Genomic DNA, 19110 nt, shown 5'->3' on the forward strand with positions numbered 1-19110 from the left:
CGATCTTGGCTCATTGCAACCTCTGCCTCCCAGGTTCAAGCGATTCTCCTGCCTCAGCCTCCCAAGTAGCTGGGACTACAGGCGCATGCCATCACATCCAGCTATTTTCTACTAAAAATATAAAGCTTGATTCTTAACTGAATAATGTAAAACAGTGTTAGAACACACAGATGTCTGTTAGGATTAATAAATGGTGTTGAATTATCAGACTGCAAAACAAATTGCTGTGATTTTTGGAGACACAAATGTTATTAGCTTGTATGTGTTAGAAATAGTGTGCATCTATATACCATGCTTTCATTCAACAAATATTTTTCTGATCGCGTTCTATATGGCCAGCACTGTGTTAAGTCCTAGGGATACAGAGGAATACATAGTACCGTCCCTCTATTTTGTTGGTTTTAACCAAGGTAAATCATGGAGTGTGTTTAAAAAATTGTATACACTTCTAGGATTCAGATTCAGTAGCCTGCAGTGCAAACTGGGAAAGTAGAGTAAGAAACACATCGCTCATAATAGAAACAGCTTCCCTGAGATTTTGATGTGTCACTCTGGTTAATAATCACCAATCATCACCACTAATAGGTGGGGACAGACACAGCATGGTAAAAACAATTTCTGAGATGTGGACAGGATATTAGGGAAAGCCAAGTAGGGACATTTCATGTGTCCTCAGAGGGAGCTGAGTAAAGATGGATTCTGGGGAAGGTGACTCCTAACCTTTCCAAATATTTTTTCTAATCACAAACCTAATGCAGTAAACCAGTGAAGAACACGAGAAGTAAAAGTCATCCATTATTTATAGTTTTGATATTCTTAAATTTTGCTATTACATATATAGAGTAAATTTTCTTTTCTTAACTATTCCATTTTTAATTGTATAGATTTTTGAATTTAAGATCTTTAATCACTCTGTAATTCAGGGAAATATGTCATAATTACCTTCAAGTATTTCTCTCATCTATTTCTTTGTTATTTCTGGGATTTTTATTATGTATATGTTGGCATCAAATTCTGTTCTTCGTATCTCTTAATTTTCATCTCTTATTCCTTCTTAGAGTTTATAGATTCTGCAGTTTATTTGTTTATTACATTCTGTTTTCAACTATCATATTGAGTCTAAGAAGGGATAAGAGATGAATATTCAATATTCAGTATTTCTACTTGGCTTTTCTTTTTGGCTTTGAGTTCCTGTTTCATACGAGCACTAACCTGTCCTATTAGTTTGAGAATGTAATTCTTAATCTTACATTGTGTAATAAAGCTCTTCATTGTAGTAAATGCACTTGGAACTAGTTATGCATCGCTACAAAAAAATTAATGACAAATTATCTTAAAATTTAGTGGGTTTAAGAAACAGTAATTTTTTTTTTTTTTTTTTTTTTTTTGCCTTTCATGATTTCTGTGGGTTAGGAATTCAGACACTGTACAGGGATATGACTTGTTTCTACTCCACCTTGTTGGAGACCCCAGCTGGAAGGCTTGAAGCTTGGGGACTAAAATCATGTGAATTGCACTCACTTGCATTTCTGGTGGTTGGCACAGGTGTTACCTGGAGGACTAACTGGGGCTATTTACAAGAATCCACATGTGACTTCTCTATGTGGCTTGAGATTCCTCACAACATGATAGCTGAACTCCATGGATGGGCATATGGTGCGATTTGTAGGGGCGGGGAGAGAGAGAGAGAGAGAGAGAGAGAGAGAGAGAGAGAGAGAGAGAGAGAGAACCTGGCAGAATTGTATTTCTTTCTTTTTTTTTTTCTTTAATTTTTTTTTTTTAAAGAAGCAGGCTATTGCTATGCTATGTTGCCCAGGCTGGTCTGGAACTACTGTCCTCAACCGATCCTCCCATTATATCCCCCCCAACCCCAAGTAGCTGGGATTGTAGTCTATAGACATGTACCTGTATTCTTTTCTTGACCTAGCCTTGGAAGTCACATAACATCACTTTTGTTCTACTCCATTGTTTGATGTAGGCAGGAGTCTCTGCCCAATTCAAGAGGAAAGAACATAGACCACATATCTTGGTGGGAGGAATGTCAATTACATTGTAAGATGAGCATGTGGGAATGCATAAATATATAGGTGTGGGCATCTTTGTAAAACACGATTGTTCACATATTCCTTATTGTCTAGCTATTTTTGCCTATGAGCTGAGCTTCCCCTGAGGCTGTAACTATACTTTCTGTAATATATGAGGAGGCGTGGTGAACTTAAGTGCTAGCTTGTGCATCTTTTGGTGAGTTTAAGGCAAAAAAAAAAAAAACCCAGAGATACACTCTTTCTTTTTGTACAGGTGGAAGTTTCCAGAAGATTACTCTTTTGTTTTCCTTTAAGAGATTTTAATAGATTAGTACTTTGGATTCAAGGTTTCTCCTTTCATTACTATTTGCTTCATAATTAAAATGTTTTCCTAGGAATTCAACAGTCCAAGCTAGTTCTTCACCTGTTGGGAACCAGAGGTTACCCATTATCCTTATTTTTCTAACTTGTTTGGAATTTTAGTTTTGTTTTCTTCTTTGCCCTAGGAATGATTTAGTACAGTGTGGTTTTGTTTTCTAAAATTTTTGATAGGGTTTCAAAATTTATACTTTAAAAGTTTTTCTTTTTTAAAAAAATTATTAAACTTTAAGTTCTGGGATACATGTGCAGAACGTGCAGGTTTGTTACATAGATATACATGTGCCATGGTAGTTTGCTGCACCCATCAACCTGTCATCTAAGTTTTAAACCCCACATGCATTAGGTATTTGTTCTAATGCTCTCCCTCCTCTTGCCCCCCACCCCCCAACAGGCCCTGGTGTATGATGTTCCCTTCCCTGTGTCTATGTATTGTCATTGTTCAACTCCCACTTATTTGTGAGAACATGAGGTGTTTGGTTTTCTGTTCCTGTGTTAGTTTGCTGAGAATGATGGTTTCCAGCTGCATCCATGTCCCTGAAAAGGATATGAACTCATCCTTTTTTATGGCTGCATAGTGTTCCACAGTGTATATGTGCCACATTATCTTTATCCAGTCTATCATTGATGGGCATTTGGGTTGGTTCCAAGTCTTTGCTATTGTGAATAGTGCTGCAATAAACATACATGTGCATGTGTCTTTATAGTAGAATGATTTATAATCCTTTGGATGTAGACCCAGGAATGGGATTGCTGGGTCAATGCTATTTCTGGTTCTAGATCATTGGGAATGACCACACTGTCTTCCACAATGGTTGAACTAATTACACTCCCACCAATAGTGTAAAAGTATTCCTATTTCTCCACATCCTCTCCAGCATCTGTTGCTTACTGACTTTTTAACAATTGCCATTCTGACTGGTGTGAGATGGTATCCCGTTGTGGTTTTGATTTGCATTTCTCTGATGACCAGTGATGATGAGCTTTTTTTCATATGTTTGTTGGCCACATAAATGTTTTCCTTTGAGAAATATCTGTTCATATGCTTTGCCCACTTTTTGATGGGGTTGTTTTTTTCTCATAAATTTGTTTAAGTTTCTTGTAGATTCTGGATATTAGCCCTTTGTCAGATGAATAGATTGAAAGAATTTTCTCCCATTCTGTAGGTTGCCTGTTCACTCTGATGATAGTTTCTTTTGCTGTGGAGAAGCGCTTTAGTTTAATTAGATCCCATTTGTCAATTTTGGCTTTGGTTGCAATTGCTTTTGGTGTTTTAGTCATGAAGTTTTCCCCATGCCTATGTTCTGAATGGTATTTCCTAAGTTTTCTTCTAGGGTTTTTATGGTTTTAGGTTTTATGTTTAAGTCTTTACTCCACCTTGAGTTAATTTTTGTATAAGGTATAAAGAAGGAGTCCAGTTTCAGTTTTCTGCATATGGCTAGTCAGTTTTCCCAGCACCATTTGTTAAATAGGGAATTCTTGCTTGTTTTTGTCAGGTTTGTCAAAGATCAGATGGTTGCAGATGTGTAGTGTTATTTTTGAGGCCTCTGTTCTGTTCCATTGGTCTATATATCTGTTTTGGTACCAGTACCATGCTGTTTTGGTTACTGTAGCCTTGTAGTATAGTATGAAGTCAGGTAGTGTGATGCATCTAGCTTTGTTCTTTCTGTTTAGGATTTTTTTGGCTATATGGGCTCTTTTTTGGTTCCATATGAAATTTAAAGTAGTTTTTTCTAGTTCTGTGAAGAAATTCAATGGTAGCTCAATGGGAATAGTGTTGATTTTTTTTTTTTTCTTTTAGCAATCTACATGTGATTGTATTTTTTATCATATGACTTTGGTCCCATTGCCATAACTGTTTGGACTAGAGGTATCTGAAACTAACTTATAAATTTACAGACTGAATACCAGTCTATGTGGTGGCATGAAAAATAAAATGAGTTGAGCCAATTTATCTCTTTTGCAAGTTTGAACTAAGAAAATCTAAGTAAATAATCCAGATAGCCTTGCAATTGTTGGTTGAAAAACTCATAAAGAAGAATCAAAGCCCTATCACTTTTGATGTGGTACCTTACAGACTAAGTAAAGAGGGAACATAATCTAAGAGTAAGTGGAGGACGCCAGCTGGTAACTAAGGGTCATACTGCAGGAGAGAGAACTTGCCGCCTGTGTAGAAGGTAGAACAAGTAAGGTAAGGTTAATAGCGTCTCAGTTACTGGTGTCATTAAAGTCCAACACTATGAAAATGCTTAATATAAACATTTATTTTTAATTTATTTACTTTACTTACACATTTGTTCATTTATTTTCTTGACGTAATTTCTTGAGATAAAATTTTGTTACTTACAACTAAAACAGTGTAGTCTGAAGGCTTGATAGAAGTTTTTCTTTATTTTATATGTTTGGTTCTCTTGGAGGCGGTGTGGTGATTAGATACCCATGCTCATTTCTTCTGCTTTTGTGAAGATTACCTGAGAAGTGCGCATGCATGCTTGAAGAGTAGATGGGAGAATATTCAGGCAAGGAAAGTAGTGGTGAGAAAGGCACAAAAGCAAGAAGTAGCAGGATGTGTCTTGGCAGTTATAGCAGTTTGGTGTTTTGTGAATATGAATTAAGAAGCAAATAGCAAGAAGAAATGAGGTCTTCTGCTTCCATGTAAAGCAGAATAATGTTTTGAAATGTTGATTTGTGTTTTGTTCTTGCTGATATTCAGAGATACAGATTAGATGCATTTTCCTTCCCCTCTCCATTCAGTTAGCTCATTCCTTTGTTCGTTTCTTTCTCCAACAACTGTATCACTCTCCACCCATTTCCCCACTCCTATAACTTCTCCATCCCTTCTTTCACTACCTCCTCCCAGGCAGCCTACAAACCATCTCATTTACCTCACTTGAAAATCAAGAAAAAAATAACATTCCTTTCTCTCTATTCTACTACTTCATTTGACACCTTTTAGTCTTCACCAAACACATTGAAAAAAATAGTCTAGACTCACTTTGTCTCTTCCCAATCAGCCATTAACCTCCTGCACTCAAGTTTCTGACTCTATGACTTAAAGTACTTGACACATTGTATTATAGTTTATTTTATCCCCTGCTAGACAGTGTGTGCCTTAGAGGGAAGACCGTCTCTCAGCATACATAGTATCTGGCACAAAATGTGTACTTAAGAAAATCAACAAACATTGTATGATGAAGCCGTATTCATTCTTCACTTAAGCTTAGAAAACTAAATTTATATTTCCTTGGCTTAGATGGTGACAGAAATGCAATATACCTTTTTCTAGGGTCATTTTATATGTCTATATTTTACTTTATTTTTCTTAAAATTCAGTAGGATTGTCTGCCCCTCTGTCTATCTGTGTATCTTTCTGTCTGTATATACTCACCTACTTTCCTTCCTGTCATGTATCTATCATCTAACAATGATAGATTATACATCCATGTTTATTTAAACCATGAATTTTTATCAAGTTTACATAAATTGTCTTAATAATTATATACTCTGATGATTCTCAACCCAAGGTAATTTGTACTACAGATGCAGGTAAATGGTACTTTCTCATTAAGATAATGTTCCCATTAATACAGGAATAGAGCACCAGCATCACATAGGCCAAAGTGGCTGAGGAGGTTGGACAGAACATAGTAACCACTTGCTACTCCTGCACAAAGTGTTTGTGTCACATTATTTCATCTGTAAAAAGAGGATACTGCTAATCTTCTTTTAGCAGTTTTAGGGGGCTGGGTGCAGTGTAATCCCAGAAATTTGGGAGGCTCAGGTGGGAGGATTGCTTAAGCCCAGGAGTTCAAGACTACACCAGGCAACATAGGAAGACCCCATCTCTACAAAAAATCAAAAAATTGGGCATGGTGGGTGTATAGCTATAGTCACAGCTCCTTGGGAGGCTGAGGCAAGAGGATTGCTTGTGCCCTGGAGGTGTGCCTTGGGTGCAGTAAGTTATGACTACACCACTGCCCTCCAGCCTGGGCAACAAAGTGAGACCCTTTCTCAAAAAATAAAATCAAAGAGAACATTGTGTGTGGTACCAATAGCAAAATAAATAAAGAAGTTCCTTATCTGGAGATATTTTTCTAATAGGAACATATACATAAGCATATCACCAGAAAAATGTACACACAATAATTTGGGGGTTGTGTCCTCCACCAAACAATTGTTGAAGTTATTATGAGATCTTGAGTGAGATGCAATTTATCAGGAAAGGCTCTATGGAAGAGGTCAATTTTAAATCGTGTTAAGTGCTTGCATCTTTATTCAAGAGAAAGAGGGCCTGACTTTGAAGGAGGGAAAGGACTTTAGGATAGAAATAAAAGTATGTTAGCTCACAATGAAAGTGAGCAAGCTGGCAGACAGTTTTGATGTTGCCAGTTATTATCGGTAAAGACGGAATTCTCGATCATTTCTTAGCTGAGAGAAAAGTGCTGAAAATGAGTAAACACTGACAGGCAGAAAATTTGAGTCTTGAAATACAATTATGTATATAAGACTGAAAAGGAAAAGAAATAGGCTGGGCGTGGTGGCTCACACCTGTAATCCCAGCACTTTGGGAGGCTGAGGCAGGTGGACCAAGAGGTCAAGAGATCGAGACCATCCTGGCCAACATGGTGAAACCCTGTCTCTACTAAAAATACAAAAATTAGCTGTGTGTGGTGGCTTGCCCTGTAATCCCAGCTACTCAGGAGGCTGAGGCAGGAGAATCGCTTGAACCCGGGAGGCGGAGGTTGCAGTGAGCCAAGATCATGCCATTGAACTCAAGGCTGGCAATAGAGCAAGACCCCATAAAAAAAAGAAAGAAAGAAAGAAAGAAATGTAAGTATGTGACATAGTACGTGACCATGAAGAAGAATAACAATGTAATGAAGTTTTATGTTTATGATCTAATCATGAAGCTTATGGGGACATTGGGCTGGGTCCTGACAAAACCTTTGTACCTGATAACAAAAGAAATGGGCAAGACATTAGAGTAGAGATGTTATTTAGAAAACCAAATGTGTCATCCTGTGAGACAGAAAGAGAGAGGGAGACAAAGAGAGATAGATAGTAGAATTTGGGAAATTATTTAGAAGTAGTATTGAACAAAATGGGTAACTGAGTTACTTCAGAGAAAGAGAATGGGATGGAAAAATGAGCATCTTGCAGCAACACCACAGTGACTAGGCTCTTTTCTTTCTAAGAAAGTCAGGAAAAGGCCCCACAGTAAAGGGTTTTCTTGAGGTTTGCTGAAGTTTCTTAAAACAGTTGCCTTCAATTATTTGAGTGATCACACATCTCCATTATTGTAGGGTAGAGCTTTAGTGCCTTATTGCCCATTTGGTGAGGTCACATTTCCCTGAATGTTCTTGAGACTTGTGGACATGTGACAATGTCTACACATTGAAGGATTAGGAATTTATTTGAGTCTTCATGGTTTGTCTTTGTGCCTGTCCTTGTTCAGAGGGCCTCCACGGATTCTAATCAGACAGATCTGTGTTTCCTGAGGCCAAGATCACTTCAGTCATCACAGCACTAGAGGATACCCCTTGCCCAGGCTTGCTGAGAGCCTTGAGAAGGCTCTGGGGTTGATGTGACTTTCTGCTCAGGTGGACCTGGGAAAGATGCAAAGAGGATACTGGAGCTGTACGGGAACACTGACCAAGGTTGTGAGTCTAGAAGACTGCCCTGGTCGTTCAGAACAGGTGTGCCTCCCAGCAGATCTCTGCACAGGTGGATGGCTCCCCAACTGCAGTGAGAGCGGCCAGAGCTGAGATTGGGCTCCCTTGGGATCTGCTGTGGGATGGAGGCTGGAGAGCCCGTCTTGTAGGCTCAGACAGGCACACGACTCTTGGCAGTAAATACTTATCTTAAAGGTTTGAGTACAAAGGGAGACGAAGCTCTAAGGCGCTTGGTAAATTACACAGAAGTGTAATATATGGCCTCGGTTCTCAAAGTGTGGTTCCCAGACCAGCATGCTCATCAGTGCCCAGGAATTTGTTAAATATGCAAGTTGTCTGGCCCCTCCTCAGACCTACTGAATCAAAAGCTCTGGGATGGGGCCCAGCAGTCTGTGTTTTAACAAGGCCTCCATGCAATGGTGAGACATACAAAGTTTGAGCAATAATGACTTAAGATGTAGCATGTGCTCACTCCTGTTTCAATACATCACTAACTATGAAAGAGAGTCCCTAGAGATGGAGATTGCAGGATATTAATGTAAGCAATTCTGCAAAGAAAATGCATTCATGAGAGGTGACTGAGAGGAATCTTTGTGAGAAGAAGCACGAGAGAATGTTTTTGCTAAGAAAATGCCTTCTTTCAAACCTAAGGGTAGGGAAAACATGAAATTATATCAGCGATGGGTTTTAATATATTTTGTTATAGTATAATTAAAGAAAACTTGTGAATGGTGCTAATAAGAGGATATCTAAAAGCTTCTTTCCCCTCCCTTCCTGTAGCAAACATTTTCTCAGCAATGTGGGGCAAATGATTCTTTTCTATTTGTTTGTTTTGTTTTGTTTTAGAGATTCCTTTGTAAACTGTGAGAGAGTAGTGCTTTTTGTCCCCAATACAGCTGTTACCTTCTTAAGACTTTTCTCAGATTAGAAGATACAAAAGTTGGTGTGTTGATCCTTGCAAAGGCCATATGTAAATACTGAACACATTTGAGTCTGGAGATTTAATTGAACATCAGTCAGGATTTGCCTTTTCTAAAATGTTAAAGGATCACCAGTTTGTGAGCACTAAAGCCAATATATTCAGGAATAATTGTGGCTGACATATTCCATTTAAGAATTTCAGGGGAGAGAATAAATTAGAGCATATTGCAATGGGTTAAAAATAAGTTCGTATCATTTTTTGTGCTATCTGAGATAAAATCAAGCTTGATAAGAAAACAATTCTTTGAGGGTTGATAAGTACCTATAACTACCTAACTGTAACCCTACTTAAATTTTTTTTATATATATTTAGGGGGTACAAGTGCATTGTGTTACTTGGACTCATTGTATAGTGGTGATGTCTGGGCTTTTAGTGTACCTATCACCCAAATAGTGAACACTGTACCCAATAGCAAATTTCTCAACCCTCACTTCCCTTCCACCTTCCTGCCTACCCACCTTTTGTGGTCTCGGATGTCTATTAGTCCTCTCCATCCGTCCCTGTGTACCCATTGTTTAGTTCCCGGGTGTAAGTGAGAACATTGAGTATTTGACTTTCTGTGTCTGAATTATTTCACTTAGGATAATGGCCTCCAGTTCCATTCATGTTGCTGCAACAGACATGATTTCATTGTTTTCTATGGCTGAGTAGTATTCCATAGTGTGTGCCTGCACACACACACACATACACACACACACACACACACCATTTTCTTTATTCAATCCTCCATTGATGGACACACTTAGATTGATTCCATGTAATTGCTATTGGGAATAGTGCTGCAATAAACATATGAGTGCAGATGTCTTTTTGGTACAATGATTTCTTTCCCTTCTAGCATATACCCAGTAGTGAGATTGCCAGATAGAACGGTAGTTCTACTTTTAGTTCTTTGAGAACTCTCCATACTGTTTTCTGCAAAGGTTGTATTAATTTACATTCCCACCAACAGTGTATAAATGTTCCCTTTTCTCTACATCTGCACCAACATCTGTTGTTTTTTGACTTTTTAATAACAGACATTCTGAGTGGCATAAGATTGTATCATCCTGTCAACCCTAATTTTTAAAATAAAATTTGTTGAAAAATAATATAGGAACCTAAAAAGAGGACAAGAAACTAAGTGTAGAGCTTGAAGAATTAGCACAAAGTGGATACACCTGTATAACCACAATGCAGAACAAGAACAGAAACAGCACCCAGATGTTCTCCTTGTTGTCACTTTTCCTTAAGTGTCATCTGCTTTGACCTATAACACTGTAGATTTGTTTTGCCTGCTCTTGAAGATGTACATTAATTTGTCATATAGTGAATATTCTTTAGTTCTGCCTTCTTTTGCTCATCACTATGTTTGTGAAATTCATCCTTGTTAAATATAGTAGTTCATGTATGTTCATAGATGTGTACAATTATTTTATATTTTAAAAGAAAATTATCATATTAACAAAAATTGGGAAAATAGAGGTTTAAAAATCCCTGTTAATATCCAGATACGTATATAATAATAATTTTGATAAACATAATCTCAGGTTGATTTTCCCAAAGTTGATGCCTAAGACTAGGATGTGAGAACAGGTGGTTTATTTTGGAGATGATCCCAGGAAACAGCAACAGGAAAGTATAGAAAAGAGACTAGGAAGGGAATATGGGGTGATTACTGATCTGACTTCTGCTTTTGGCAGCTGGAGCTCAATTCTGCTACAGATTTGGCAGGTGGTTTACAAATCACCCAGAATTGCTCCACCCAAAGGACGAGGAAGCTGAGACATTTATCCACCAACTTCCACATTCATTGGAAGCTGTTCCCCATGGTGTAACCTCCCTAATATCTCCAGCTTTACCTGCACATAGGCAGAATACATTCCCACAGTTGCAGAAAACTCCCAGGTAGAGAGTGGCAGGTATTTTCATTGCTGGTGGGCCCTGCAATTGAAAGTGGGTCCCAATAATGAATTACTAGTTTGTCGGGGAACCTGCCCCAACATTTCAACATAGTTTTTTTCTATTTTCCATAAGTGTTGGCCAGCTGAGAAATAAATAGAAAGAGTACAAAGAGAGGAATTTTACAGCTGGACCTCCGGGAGTGACATCACATATCAGTAGGACTGTGATGCCCACCTGAGCCTTAAAGTCAGCAAGTTTTATTAAAGATTTCAAAAGGGAAGGGGGTGCAAGAACAGGGAGTGTGTCACAAGATCACATGCTTCAAAGGGCAAAAAGAAGAACAACGATCACATGCTTCTGAGGAAAGAGGACAAGGGCAAATTCAGAACTACTGCTAAGGGTCTATGTTCAGCTGTGCATGTATTGTCTTGATAAACATCTTAAACAGCAGAAAACAGAGTTTGAGAGCAGAGAACCAGTCTAACCTGAAATTTACCAGGGTGGGGTTTTTTCCCCACCCTAATAAGCCTGAGGGTACTGCAGGAGACCAGGGCATATTTCAGTCCTTATCTCAACCGTGTAAGACAGACACTCCCAGAGCGGTCATTTATAGACCTCCCCCCAGGAATGCATTCCTTTCCCAGGGTCTTAATTGTTAATATTCCTTGCTAGGAAAAGAATTTAGCGATATCTTCCCTACTTGCAAATCTGTTTATAGGCTCTCTGCAAGAAGAAAAATATGGCTGTGTTCTGCCCAATGCCACAGGCAGTCAGGCCTTATGGTTGTCTTCCCTTGTTTCCTGAAAATTGCTGTTATTATGTTCTTTTTCAAGCTGCACTGATTTCATATTGTTCAAACACACAAGTTTTACAATCAATTTGTACAGTTAACCCAGTTGTGGTCCTGAGGTGACATACATTCTCAGCTTATGGAGATAACAGGATTAAGAGATTAAAGTAAAGACAGGCATAAGAAATTATAAAAGTATTAGTTTTGGGAACCGATAAATGTGCATATTAAAATGAAATCTTCACAATTTATGTTTAGAGATTGAAGTAAAGACAGGAGTAAGAAATTATAAAAGTATTATTTGGGAACTGATATATGTCCACATTAAAATGAAATATTCACAGTATATGTTCCTTTGCCGTGGCTCCAGCAGGTCCATCCATTCAGGGTCCCTGACTTCCCACAACACTAGTTGGCAGGTAGCTGTATCCAAACTCACAATGAAGGAACATAAGTGCTTGAATAATCATCTTTATATCTGGGAGAACATGCTGTTTCTAATATGCACATATTCACTTTCTTGGGGTCTAGGTTGGATTTTTGTCTTGCTCCATGGCTGTTAGCCACAAGCCCCAAGGAGTCAGAACTATTTAATTACAGCAGTGATGCCCTATTGCAAATTCCTGGTTTACTTTGATAATTAGCCGTTTGCACTTGGCCTCTTAAAAAGCACCAGCCTAAAATCAATCAGGAAGTTTACATGAAAAAATGGAATTATAAAGGCTATACTATTCCATCTATTGGAATTTTAAAAATTTGGTCTTTTGTAAAGAATGCGGTTAAAATTGACCTTCAGTTCTTGATGAAAGACTATTACTATGTTCGCATGAGTTTTAAATTTAGATGTAACAACTCACTTGTGTTATTTGGAAAGCTTAGAAGAAATGTTTTTAGTTTATGAAAGTAAGGTGTATAAAATATATAAAATTCTTTATGTACTTCAATTTCCTTTTTACTATCTAGAAAGCATTTGGAGACTATGCCTATGAACACTGCATATTATTGATTATCCATAATGGATATTATTCAGAATTTGGTTTTAAACGATTGCCCCTACTTCACATATACTCCCAGCTGCTACGTTAGTCATCAGAACTATTCAGAGGTGAAAAGATTTTAAGAATTATAGACTTTCTGTTGAGGTAGCCTATTGTATTTTAAGACAGGCATAATCATGATAAAGTTATTTTCTATTGAATAGAAATTCACCCTTTGTAGTTCTCAGTCTCTTCCATCTTCACACAGAGGCAATCTAGAACAATTCTCTTTATTCCTTCCTTGAAAGCAGGCACAGATGCATGACTGCCTCAGCCCTCCTTTCCCATTTAAACAATCTTTTTAAAGGCTGATCTTTGAATTGTTCATAAGGACATGGCGTTGCATTCTTTCTTCTGCTTTCTTTTGGTTAAACTTAAATTGGTGATGACGTTTTGGTAATAAGTGATCTAGAACCAAAACCAAAACCAAAACCAATACTCTAAGTGTGTCCTTGTATGAAATATGGTAGAACTAGTGACTCTCATAGTTTTTGAAGTTGTTTCTTGATATGGGGAAGGTTGAATCAGGAAATCTCTGGTTGGAGACAAACTATAATAAAGAGTTTCAAATTTTACATGTGCAATGGGAATCATGAGAGGTTTTAGGAGGAAATTATAAAATCAGGTGCATCTGTTAGAAAATAAACTTTGGTAGCAGTAAAATATCTATATTACAAAGGAAAAATAACAATTTTGGACTGAACTTATTCTACTTTTATATTGTTTATAGGTTTGATCAATAAGCAATCAATGTCTTACATCTATGACATATTATATACACATGTTGAGCAGGAACAGGAGGAAGATAGAGTCCTGCATGGTCCACCAAGCTCTCCCTTCCAAGTCACTTAAACCTTCTTAATAAAAGTATGATCATTCAGCCACTCACTCTCACCTCGTGTATCTTTGTCTTGTACATAGGGCTGCTAATAAAAACAATGACTGATTGCACATCATAAATGATAAAAATGGTGGACTCTCTTCTACACACTCTATCAATGTTAATTGATTTGCTCCTTCACTCTTTGAGATAGTATTATTTTCATCATCATTTTAAAATGACAATGTCAGGAGCAGAGAACTTAAATAAGGTGTTCAACATCTCACAACTAGTAAGTGGCAGAGCTGCACTGCAGCTCAGAGGTTTGACTCCAGTGTGTCTGTTCTGAACTTCTTCATTATGCTATTTCAGTAGAGCTAGGACAATGTAGAATAAATGTCATCTAACTTAATCTCGTAGAAAGTAACCCCTACTTCATGGCCTGTTGTCATAGATGTTTATATTACTTGTGAGCAACCTCATTACATGGGAATAACGACTGAAAGGTAGAAATTGCAAGTCTAGAGTAGTAACCTGGATAGCTTGCTGCTGTTTTGAGAGTAAATATGTTTCAATTAAGAAACATATTAAATAGGTAAAGAAAGTTCTTCTTTTACCAAAAACAAATTAAAAGTGGGATTTAATTTGCTTTTCTTTTTTCAGTAAACTCAGAGTTGTCTGTTCTGTTTCAGCAACTCAGAGTTGTCTGTTTTAAAAACAGTTGAAGCTGTTTTTAAATCTAATTTACATTGTACTTAATACAATTACCACTTCATAGCTAGAGTTTTAAATCTGAAAATATCGGTATTCTGCTTGATGTTTGATTTTAATACTTATCCATTTATAGTCAATTCTCATTATTTATGGCAGTTATGTTCTATAAAGTTGTCACCAACACTGAATTAGTGAATACTGAAGCTTTGCTCCAAGGGGAAAATAGGGTTAGGTTCCTGTTGGTCTCTGGGCATGACATTTTTGCCAAACAATTAACATGAAACCTTCTTTTATGTGCATTTCTGTTTAAAGACACCTTATTTAATGTATAGTGATTCATTAGCATTGACCTCACTGTCAGTAGCACTGTAACTCATGCCTGAATGAAGCTTGTCTAACACACATATTTCTTCCATGAGGCACATTATAGCCTTCTTGGGCTTAGGGGAACTAGACAGCACCTTAGCATTAGACTTGAGGGCCATTTAAAACAGTAAAATCACAAGAAAATGCACAAAAATGAAAAATATCTAGCAGTAAATAGGTTGTGAAAAATGATACTTGTTTACAGTATGAGAACTAAAACAAGAAGGCAAAGTTTCACTTTGTTGGACTTCAGCTGAAAATGTGCTGCTCATTGGGTAACTCAAGTTTTTGGCTATTTGTGCATGTCCACTAATGACCTTGAAAGAGCCATGAGTGTTGCTTTTTGGGTTATAAATAAATTTTAGCAAGTAGGTAAATCCCCAAATACAAAATCTGTGAATAACGAGGACCAACTATATATACTTGCCTTTGTATTTGATTAAAATCCAAGAATTGCAAATTTTTTGTTCGGTATCAATTGAAGATAGACTTCAAGATGACATTGATAACTGACAGGATTTAGAAACCTCTAGTATTTTCTCAAGGTGATTATTTCTCGAAAGTCGCAATGCTTTTAGATCATCTTTTAAAGATGAGATTAAGGATTGTTGTTCTAATGGCTAAGAATTCTCTTGCTGAAAAAGGTTAATGGTATTAACTGGGTTTGAAGTCTACAATTTTCCATTTCTTTAGCTCTGGGGAACAGTGAGGATTACAGGTATTACAATTATATAAACCTTTATAAGAAAGGCTTTAAACATCTCTGTTTAAAGAGCTGTTATAAAAGCAAAATTAGTAAAACTGCTGAAGACCAAAGACAAATCTTAAAAGTAGGCAGGAAAAAAAAGACACATTTCCTAAAAAGCGGCAATAATAAACCTGATGGTCAGCTTTTCAACAGAAACTATAAAATCCAGAAGACAGGCCAGGCGCAGTGGCTCACGCCTATAATCCCAGCACTTTGGGAGGCTGAGGCAGGCGGATCACAAGGTCAGGAGTTCGAGACCAGCCTGACCAACATGGTGAAACCCCGTCTCTACTAAAATACAAAAATTAGCTGGGTGTGGTGGCAGGGGCCTGTAATCCTAGCTACTCAGGAGGCTGAGGCAGGAGAATTGCTTGAACCTGGGAGGCAGAGGTTGCAGAGAGCCAAGATTACGACATTGCACTCCAGCCTGGGAGAGACTCCGTCTCAAAAACAACAACAACAACAACAACAACAACAACAACAACAACAATCCAGAAGACAATGAATTGTCATCTTGAAAGAGCTGAGAGGACAGAACTGCCAACCTGGAATTATAAATGTTGTGAAAATATCCTTCAAAACTGAAGATGGAAAAAAAAAAAAACTTTTTCAGGCAAATAAAATATTAAATAATTTTACACCAGCATGTCTACAGTACAAATAATATTAGCAGGAGTTCTGTAGGCTGATGAGAAGTGATTCTTGACAGAAACTGCAGAGAGAAGTAAAAAATAAAGCAATACAATGCAATGGAAGGATACAGTGAAGGTTCACCCCAATAATCCAGATAGGACAATCCTAATGGTCAGTGGTTAATATCCCACAGTATCAATTATTCAGCGCTGTTTAACTGTTGTCAGCATTACAGTCCACATTCACATTTAGAAAAAACATTTCTGCTTCCTCTAGGGGACAGTCTGGCAAAAGACAAAATGATTCACCTTAGTATCTCAGTCTGTGGCCCCTGTGTTTAGTTTTCTCTGAGTCCAAAGGGTGAGAATTTGTCTTTCATTTGAGCCAAGAGGCTCGTCTTGAGGACTCTTCTAAAACAGGAGGAACAACTCCAGTCCACAAATTGTTGTTGTTCAGCTAATAAACAATTAAGGAAGAAATAAAGTAAGGAAGGAACAAAGGAAGGAAGGAGGGAGAAAGAATAGACATAAAACAAAGGAAAGCTTTCTACTGGGCTCCCACCTCAAATTATTTTAATTTTTGTTCACTTCTCATTTTAAATATTAGGTAGATATTGTGCAGATTTTTTCCCTTCAAATTCAAGAAGTGTTTACGGAGTCAAAATATCATGAGATCAAACACCTGCAGCCCAGCACTGTAACTATTTTAAATCAAGAGAAGCAAAAAGCATAGAGAGCAGAGAACCCTGCTTTAAATCTGAGAGATAGCAGATAGCATTCCAACAGGACCACTGGGTGTCATTTTATCTACAGGGAAGTTTCATCCAAGTGCTATACATCATTCTGCTTTAGGAAAAGGGGAAAAGTGTACAGAAGCACATGCCATGATTATAGCCACAACAGAATATCAATATTTTCCAACTGTCCACATACGGAAGCCTGACACTGGATATTAATGTGCGTCTGTGAAGATGAGAGCCACACCTCCTCCCCACACAGGACACTATCACCCCCTTAGCCAATCCCTTCTCCATTTTCTCTTCTTTTAATTTTACTGTCATTATATTGCCCTCTGGGAATGGGGAAATTCAGGAGGATTCACAGGGATTCTAAGACAGGGAAGACTTTTTGCTTCTGTCTCAGGGAACTGGTACTTTCCTCCTGTGAGAGGCAGCAATTGTATTTTCTCCTCCAAGGTCTAGGTAAATGTGGCATTTCGATTTGCTGATATGACCCCTACCCTGTCCCTGATAAGGGTTGTCACCTGTGCTTGATGTCCTTCCCAGAACAAATGAGAGCATGTAAGGGGGGACACCGAGGAATATGTTGGAGGAGAAGGCCAGATTCCTCATTTATTTATATGATATTTAAAAAAATTAAACCTTTGATTGTCTCCGCTAATAAAACTGCTCTGAAGCCCTGTGCCAGAGCTACTTACTGCCTCTGAGCATGGATGTTGTCTTTGTTGGTCTCTCGATGCCCAGAAAAGACAGAGGAAATTGGTTCACTGCTCCTGAGGCTGCTCTAGTCCTTCCTCTTAGTCACAAGCGAGGCTGGACTTTTCTCACCTCGCTTGTGACTCCTCAAGTGATGGGCTCCTGCCTCCTCTCAGGTGTCCTATCTGTTTCAGTGCCCTACCTGTCGCAAGCCTCCTGGCCCATGCTGGCCAGTTCTTCTCTTGTCAGGGAAGTTAGAGAAAGAAGCCACCTTCCTGCCCTCCTGCGTGGGGTGTGAAGAGAGGCGCCTTACAAGCAAGTGTCTTCATGGTGAGGATAAACTCACAGGCTCAAGGAAGAAACATGATTGTAAGAACAACAGTGGGGAAAAGGCAGGATCCAGGTATTTTGGTGAGTATGAAAGGCTGCCTTAAAATAGCTATCCATGTACCCCTACAGAATGGAGTGTACACACACAAACCAGGACAAAAACAGCTCACAGGGTTCCCTAGGCAAGGAAGGAAGCAGTTCAACCTGGGAGAAGGTGGGAGAGGGAATCTGGGCAAATGATATTGTGAATGCCAAGATTATTGAGTGGACACTCAGCCAGGACTGATAGCTGAAAAGAGATGATTTGGGGACTCACAGAACTACTGTAGAAACAGACTGAATCAGGTGATTGTCCAGAGTGACCTAAAATAAGGAGTCCCTAAGTGAGGACTCTGATGAATAAAGCAGTATTTTAATTACTCTCTTAGAATGGCCTATTTTCGTATAAAAATATGCTATATTTTCCCCATGCCTCTGGCAAAACAATTTGTGCTATAATCAGAGTATCTGGCCTGAAAATAGTTTGCTATTCATGGCTACATTGTGAGATGGGATGTAGGTATAATGACCATTTCTTATTTTCAGGAAGCCTCAATTTGTAATATTCTGTTCCAAAAAAGAAAACATGTTTATCTAGCATGGTTTTTGATTTGGTGCATCAGAATATGTGACCTATATATGGAGCATAAAAGATAATAATAGTATTTCCAGAATCACACTCTCAAAAAAGAGCTTCAAGACTCAATGTGGCACTTGGAAAGCCGAGTCACGATGCTGTTGGTGTGGGCTCACGCCTTGTGTGCACAGTGCACATGGCCATGTCTTACCTCCAGAGGCAGAAGGCCTCATACTGTGTGGGGGGCACACAGGGAGCAGGGGGAGCTCCACAGGGTAAAGAAAAGGCTCTTACCAGATGGAGCATGGATTTTAGATGAAGATGACCCAATTAGCCTGATTCCAGCATATGCACAGATGCTATGACTGAAATAAAGTAGGAAGTGGCGCTGGTGAAATGTTTCATAGTGAAATACATAGGTTTTTATTAAAGAAAAATGTTGTGATTTTAAAAGACTTTTAAAAAGGCTTTTAAGGCTTGTCCCAATGGTGTGAGGCTTTTCCAAAAGCCTTTCTTCCTTATTGATTAAAATATAGCCTCCAGAATCCCACTCAATGCCCAAGTTCACATCTCAGCTTTATCACTCTGACCTTGGGCATGTTATGCATCCTCACTGCTCCTCAGTTTCTCATGTGTATACTAGTGGTGTGATTATACCTAGAAAACAATTGGCACAGTGGG

General features: G+C 38.3%; 1 long non-coding RNA gene across 1 annotated transcript in view; it reads left to right on the top strand.

Moving 5' to 3' along the window:
* The window catches only part of LOC108527176 (uncharacterized), a 96077-nt gene extending 82512 nt beyond the window's left edge, over positions 1-13565 (top strand). Inside the window, exon 4 of the long non-coding RNA XR_001884726.1 lies at positions 13498-13565. This is a non-coding gene — a long non-coding RNA (uncharacterized LOC108527176). The remainder of the gene's footprint in view (positions 1-13497) is intronic.
* Positions 13566-19110: the final 5545 nt, after the last annotated feature.

The sequence above is a fragment of the Rhinopithecus bieti genome, unplaced genomic scaffold (assembly GCF_001698545.2).
Source record: "Rhinopithecus bieti isolate Rb0 unplaced genomic scaffold, ASM169854v2 scaffold_3912, whole genome shotgun sequence".
Lineage (NCBI taxonomy): Eukaryota > Metazoa > Chordata > Mammalia > Primates > Cercopithecidae > Rhinopithecus > Rhinopithecus bieti.